The 7,719-nt window shown below is 44.0% G+C and overlaps 1 long non-coding RNA gene across 2 annotated transcripts; it reads right to left on the minus strand.

Moving 5' to 3' along the window:
• Positions 1–1,227: 1,227 nt before the first annotated feature.
• Positions 1,228–7,439, minus strand: LOC132679486 (uncharacterized). 2 transcript variants are annotated; one of them, XR_009610180.3, is made up of 4 exons: positions 6,674–7,439; positions 3,628–3,724; positions 3,419–3,524; positions 1,228–1,888 (listed from the first exon to the last, which is right to left on the minus strand). It is a non-coding gene; the product is annotated as an uncharacterized LOC132679486 (long non-coding RNA). The 2 variants fall into 2 exon arrangements; XR_009610179.3 differs by having other exon boundaries at positions 1,228–2,097.
• Between the last annotated feature and the right edge of the window lie 280 nt (positions 7,440–7,719).

The raw sequence follows: 7,719 nt of genomic DNA on the forward strand, positions 1-7,719 counted from the left end.
TTAAAAAATCTTGAAGGGGCGCCTGGGTGGCTCAGTCGGTTGGGCATCCGACTTCGGCTCAGGTCACGATCTCCCAGTTGGTGGGTTCGAGCCCCGCGTCAGGCTCTGTGCTGACAGCTCAGAGCCTGAAGCCTCGTTCACATTCTGTGTCTTCTCCTCTTTCTGCCCCTCCCATGCTCATGCTGTCTTGCTCTCTCAATAATAAAAAATAAACGTAAAATATATATATTAAAAATAAATAAATAAAATAAAAAATCTTGAAGCAACTTCTTCTCTTTTCCATATCTCAAATATTTTTAAGAGTCCTTGAAAAGTCTATAGGTCCCTGGCACTGAGCTTATTGTGATTAATGAATTAAAGGGCCCGCCTAATGAAAAATAATGTCAATGTTAATATTTCAGAATGCACCCTGTCAGTCTCTCCCATATATATATACATATATATGTGTATATATGTATGTATATACATATATATGTGTATATATACATATATAATATATATGTATACATGTATAATATATATACATATATAATGTGCATGTATAATATATATACATATATAATATGTGTACATATATATGTGTATATATGTATGTATATACATATATATGTGTATATATACATATATAATATGTACATATTTATGTGTGTGTATATATGTATAGTTAAAGTATATGGTCCATATAGTTTTGAAAACTATTCTTTTCTACTCTGCATTGTTCATCGAGCAATTCCCAAATGGGGCTTGTGGACAGAGGTCTCCAGTGTCTTCCAGACCCACTCCCACCCATGCCGCAGCTTCTGGAACCACACACCCCTGAGGCAGAAACGCTTAGAAGACAGTTCATTCGCCTCCTCCCTGCATTTCACAGGGAGAGTAACTTGTCCCAGGTCAGTGAGTAGTCAGCATCAGAACCACACTCAGAATTGAGGCCCCTGGCCCAGGTAGGGGGCGAAGAAGCCTCTGTTTGCCTTGGGTGCTCTTGGCCCATCTTTGGGGACCGGCTCTACCTTCCATGGCTCCACCTTCCTCTGGTGCCCTGCACTGCCCCAGCCCGCCCAAACACCCCACCTCCACAGTTGCCACTGCTCTTGACCCAATTTCCCCATCCAAACTCCCTTGGCTGTCGTTGCATATCTGCTGTTGTCACAATGTTGCACAAGCAATTAATTTTACAAAATGTGTTTTTTCTCCAATTGTAAAAGTAACTCATGTGCACCCGAGAATAGTCTGGGGGGGGATATCTCGTAGCTGTATCACCGGGTAATGCTCATTATTAAAATGTTGCACAACAGATACAAATAAATGAAACCAATCAGTGAGCAGCTGTTCCTTATTCACTCAACAAATATTTGCGGAGCACCTACGACATGCCAGGCAGCGCTCTGGGTTTAGCATAGTTATTGACAAAACAGCCCAAATCCTTGTCCTCAGGGAGCTACCTGCTAGTGAGGACAGATAGTTGATCCGTACATAAATATAAAACACGTTTGATGGTATTGAGTACTATGAAGAAAAAAATAAGCAGAACGTTCCCAGCTTAAATGTTTACCATTTAAAAAAAAGTGGTATTATCGAAAACGGGTTTGTTCTTGTTTTTCTTAACCTTTAAAAGTTTTTTTTTTTTTTTTTTTTTTTGAATTGACTTTGGACTTAAAAGTTGCAAAGCAGTAGAAACACTTTCCATGCACTTCCCCAGCCTTCGAATCTTGGCTGTTCCCGTTGTGATGGTCCAGCCAGCGGGTTCACACAGATGCAGCTGTATCCACTAACCCTGACGGGTTTCTTCGCGGTTTCGTCCGTGGTTCTGCTGCCGTCTGTCCTGGGCGAGGACCTCTCCGATCTCACATGCTGCACTCTGTGGCCGTGTGTCCTACCTTCTTCTGGTCTGGAAAGGTAGTTTTGAGTAGTCATAATTTGTTCGGTTTTATTTCATTTTCCCAGTGTTTACTCACTCTTTCTTCTTGAATCTCACGATTTTTTCCCCTAGGTTCAGTTTTCTTTTCAGGTACATGCTTGCAAGTTTCCTTAATAAGGGTCTAGGGTGGTTCATTCTGTTTTTTGTTTGTCATTTGAAGATGTCTTCAATTTGCCTTCCTTTTTAAAGAGTAACAGCAATTCACATGCCCAAATTCACCCCGTTAAAGTGTGAAATTCAGTGGTGTAGAGTGTATTTACAGAGTTGTGCAACCAGCTCCACTGTCTAATTTTAGAACAGTTTCATCATCCCAAGAAGAAACCCTGTACCCATTAGCTGTCATTCTTTATCCCCTTCTCCCTCCAGCCCCTGGCAACCACTAACCTACTTTCTGTCTTTAGAGATTTCCCTATTCTGGACATTTCATGTCAATGGAATCATACAATACGTGTCCTTTTGTGTCCGGCTTCTTTCACTCAGCATAATGTTTTCAAGGCTCACCCATAGTGTAAGCATGTATTAGAACTTCCTTTTTTTTACGGCTAAATAGTATTCTATTGTATCACATTTTGCTGACCTGTTCATCAGCTGATGTACAGTTGGGTTGTTTCCACCTATTTGACTATTAGGTGTAATGCTGCTATGAACATTTGCGTATAAGTTAATGGTAACTCTATGTTTAACTTTTTCAGGAACTGCCAAACTGTTTTCCACAACAGCTGACCACTTTACATTCCCAACAGCAATGCGTAAGGGTTCCATATCCTCACCCACGCTTATTTTATTTTCTTTAAAAATGGATATATAGGGGGGCGCCTGGCTGGCTCAGTCAGTTAAGCGTCCGACTTCGGCTCAGGTCATGATCTCACGGCTCGTGAGTTCGAGCCCCGCGTCGGGCTCTGTGCTGACAGCTCAGAGCCTGGAGCCTGTTTCCGATTCTGTGTCTCCCTCTCTCTGACCCTCCCCCGTTCATGCTCTGTCTCTCTCTGTCTCAAAAGTAAATAAACGTTAAAAAAATAATAATAATAATTTTAAAAAAATGGATATATAGGGGCACCTGGCTGGCTCAGTTGGTTAAGCGCCCAACTTCGGCTCAGGTCATGACCTCACGGTTTGTGAGTTCAAGCCCACATCGGGCTCTCTGCTGTCAGCACGGACCCTGCTTTGGATCCTCTGTCTCCCTCTCCCTCTGCCCCTCCCTTGTGTGCTCTCTCTCAAAACTAAATAAACGTTTTATATATATATATATATATATATATATATATATATATATATATATAGCCATCCTAGTGGGTAGGAGGTGGTATCTCATTTTGTACATCCTGTCTTGCGGGTCTGTTTTAACATAAACTGTAGCATACTACACACACACTATATACTTGGCTTCTTCCACTTAATGTATTGTGGAGATCACGTCCGTATGTACAAAACTGCTTATTCTTTTTGCTGACTTTACGGTGACCCACTGTATGAAAGTGCAATCCCGGTCATTTACTTAACCAGTTTCTCCTGATAGGCTGCTGTGCTTCTTCCCAATCTTCTGTATGGTAAACAGTGCTGCAACGATTGCCTCTGAATACGCCATTCTCCACGTGCAGGAGTTTGCCTGCAATGACAAGTGAAGTTCTAGGTTAAGGGGCGTACACATTCTTTCGTTTTTACAGCCATTACCGAATTGATTTCCATACAGGGTACCCATTTGTACTCACCAGCAATGCAAGACATGTTCTTTAACCGGACCCAGGATCATAAGATCAAATTTGTGAAGATAGTGTATTTGTCACACAGTACTCCCACGTGGGCTGACTATGACTCCATAGGGGGTGTGAGATAAAGATAGGGTTCATAAGGAGCTTTTCTTTTCTTTTTTTTTTAAATATAATTTATTGTCAAATTGGCTTCCATACAACACCCAGTGCTCACCCCAACAAGTGCCCCCTCAATGCCCATGACCCACTTTCCCCTCTCCCCCACTCCCCATCAACCCTCAGTTTGCTCTCTGTATTTAAGAGCCTCTTATGCTTTGCCTCCCTCCCTCTCTGTAACTTTTTCCCCTTTCCCCTCCCCCATGGTCTTCTGTTAGGTTTCTCAAGATCCACATATAAGTGAAAACATATGGTATCGTTCTCTGACTGACTAATTTCACTTAGCGTAATACCCTCCAGTTCCATCCATGTTGCTGCAAATGGCAAGATTTCATTCTTTCTCATTGCCAAGTAGTATTATTCCATTGTATATATAAACCACATCTTCTTTATCCATTCACCAGTTGATGGACATTTAGGCTCTTTCCATAATTTGGCTATTGTTGAGAGTGCTGCTATAAACATTGGGGTACATGTGCCCTATGCATCAGCACTCATGTATCCTTTGGGTAAATTCCTAGCAGTGCTATTGCTGGGTCATAGGGCAGCTCTATTTTTAATTTTCCGAGGAACCTCCACATAAGGAGCTTTTCCTGATAAGCAGTCCCCAATGAGGAGGTAGAACGCAAAGAGAAGACAAACTCTCTTGGGACCCTATCTACCCTCCTTTGGTGGAACAGTGGGGCCAAAGATGCTGGGTAAGATAGTCATCTTTTCCTGTATTTCTCCAATAAAAAATGCTTACTTCGTTTCCAGTCTTCCATTTACTCATGGTGAATGTTACAATTCCAGATCCCCAAGCAAGGCATCTCCACCCTAGTTATGCTCTTACTTCATATTTGCCTACCACCCAGTTCTCTCTCTTCCTCTATTTCTGGGCTCCCAAGAACCGCAGTACATTCATGATAGTGTGCTTTGGGAGCTAATTAGATTAATAACCACCATTTATTTTGCCCTTAGTCTATGCTAAGTATTTTACACCCATTCTTTAGTTTAATCTTCGTAACAGTCTTATTAGGTTAGAACTATTATTGCTTCCATTATATAAATGAAGAAACTGAGGCCAGCAGAGCCCGAGGGCAACAACTAACAAATTGCGGAGCAGGATTCACGCTCCAGTGTGACTAATTTCTAACCAATACTCCTACAGTACCTGGGGCTGGTAGTTAGATATTTTAGGTCTTATCTATCCAACTAGATGACAGCCTGCTTAGGATAAGAATTTGCCTCTAGGGGCTGGCTCAGTCAGTGGAGCAAGTGACTCTTGACCTCAGGGTTGTAAATTTAAGCCCCATGTTGGGCACAGAGATAACTTTTAAAAAAAGAATTTGCTGCAGGATCCCTGGGTGGCTCCGTCGGTTAATCATCTGATGCCTGATTTGGGCTCAGGTCATGATCCCACTGTTCATGGAATCCAGCCTCAAGTCCGGCTCATGCTGAGCATGGAGACTGCTTGAGATTCTCTCTCCCTCTCTCTCTGCCCCTCCCCTGCTCATTCTCTCTCTCTCTCTCTCTCTCTCTCTCTCTCTCTGTCCCTACCCCTCTCTCAAAATAAATAAACACTTAAAATAAACATGTTTCTTTAAAAAGAAAAAAGAACCTGCTTCTAAATGGCTTAATAAAACAATAGTCACTACTTACTGAGCATCTCCTATTTATTTATGATTTTCCCTAATTTACAGATTAGGAAACCAAGGCTCAAATAGATTGATTAATTTGGCCAGTGTTGGAAACAGGACAAGAATCCTGACTTAGACATCCCAGTACCTACCCAAAGATGACAGCCAATAATATTTGTAGCTGATAGTTGGGAAGCAAAGGGCTATCTACATTCACTCAAACCCTGGTTATCTTCAGCTGGCATGACATTCAAGCAATGACAGTGAATATGGGGGAGAGGGAATTGTTCGAGAGGTGCCCATCTCTTCCTTCCAGCTGTGTGAAAATAAAAATTTAAGGCTCACAATATGCAGACCCCAAAGGGTTATTGTGGAACTTCAGGGTTCGAGCACCAAACGTAGGCTACTATGAACAAAGTCCCTCTTTGGGACTTTTGTGGTCAATGATACAGATGATGTTAACACTCCTGGAATGTTTTCTAATTTTTTTTAAAGTTTATTTATTTATTTATTTTGAGAGAAAGAGAGAGAGAGTGTGAGCAGGGGAGGGGCAGCGAGAGTGAGGGAGACATAGAATCCTAAGCAGGTTCTACACTGTCAGCATGGAACCCCCCAGGTGGGGCTCCAACTCACAAACTCTGAGGTCATGAGCTGAGCTGAAACCAAGAGTCCAGCACTTAAGGGACTGAGCCACCCAGGTGCCCGCCATGGAATGCTTTCTATGTGCCGGGCACCGTTCTTTGTGCTATACAAGGATGAATTCATTGGCTTTCCAGGTAAGGGCTATTATCATTCCACATAACATGTGAGGAAACTGAAGCACAACAAGATTAAAGGATTTGCCCAAAGCCCCCAACTAGCAAGTGATGGCTTTTGGGACATCTGGCAGTGTGATTTTGGCGCTCTAGCATCTCCTAACAACAGAGCAAGAGTCACTGGGTCCAGCACAAAAGCAGACAAAACTCTAAGGAAAAACCAAAAATTCTTGCCGGCTAAACAGAAAATTTAGTTTCTAAGTGCCTGCCTGCCTGCCAGCACGTCTTCATCCCCAACTTTCTCCTTTCTCCACCCACTCCTCCTGGAAAAAGAAGACTGTGAACCCAGAAAGTAGGGGAAAGGTCGCAGCTGGGATTTGGCTCCTCCCTTCCTGCTTTTTCACTAAAAGGCAGAGCACGGCAGAGCTCCCGGGTTCTCCCGCATCCAGCCTCGGCACATGATCCTGGCACGTGGAACCACCAGTCCTACAGCTCCGTGGACCAGCCTAGACTCACCTGCCCCGGCGCTTTGGCCCACTGCCCTCCTCCTCCTCCCCAGGAGGAAAGCAAGGAAACCACTGGCAGCCTTCTTGCCTGAAGGTTCCTTCCCAGGGGCCCGCTGACTCCTGGTGTCTTCCCAGGACTCTCTATTTTCCGAGACCCGCCTTTGGGTGCTCTCACAGTAGAACGGTTACGTTTCTCTGGTTTTGCGGGGGTGGCGGGGTGGGGGTAGGGGTGGGATTAGCAAAGCTTCCCAGCCCCCAAATCTGAGTATGAGACTGAACTGTCACCTCCTAGCTCTTTGGTTCAATCTGAAAGTATCTTTAAAAATCATCTTGTAGGGGCGCCCGGGTGGCTCAGTCGGTTAAGCGTCCTACTTGGGGTCAGGTCATGATCTCACAGTTCATGATCTCACAGTTCATGATCTCACAGTTCCTGGGTTCAAGCCCCGCTTCGGGCTCTGTGCTGACAGCTCGGAGCCTGGAGCCTGCTTCGGATTGTGTGGCTCCCCCTCTCTCTGCCCCTCCCATGTTCATGCTCTCTCAATAATAAGTAAACGTTAAAAAAATAATAAAATAAAATCATCTTGTGTCCACATTTTAGGTGAGAAAACTGAGGCCCAGTGAGTACAAAGTGACGTCTTTGTGACGTCAGAACAGGCACCAGGGCCAGCTGAGTGTTTCACATTTTCTGACACATGACAAACTTTCGTAGAAAGCAGAACTTAATACGATGCGAAAACGCCTCACCATTCCAATGATATCAGTGGTAAATTAAACCTCAGGCCTTGGACTGGAGAGTGGGGGTGGTGCCCGGAATGCTGACACTTCTAGAAAGTGAAAGTCAGCTCTTCAGTCCCTGGAATTTAAACACTGGGGGCAGGGGGTGGGGGTCTGATGCCTTCTGACAATCTGTGCTTTGTTGGAATGTCTGGTGGAAGCCCTCCTCCGCAGACCGGTCTTCATCGGACCTGAGGGTCCCTTGGATTGGGGCACCTCAGGTGTGTCTTCCAATCCACTTAGTACGGGGGTAAATGTGCCGATTCCTTCCAAAGTTTCCTG

The sequence above is a fragment of the Panthera onca genome, chromosome A2 (genome assembly GCF_046562875.1).
Source record: "Panthera onca isolate mPanOnc1 chromosome A2, mPanOnc1 haplotype 2, whole genome shotgun sequence".
Taxonomy (NCBI): domain Eukaryota; kingdom Metazoa; phylum Chordata; class Mammalia; order Carnivora; family Felidae; genus Panthera; species Panthera onca.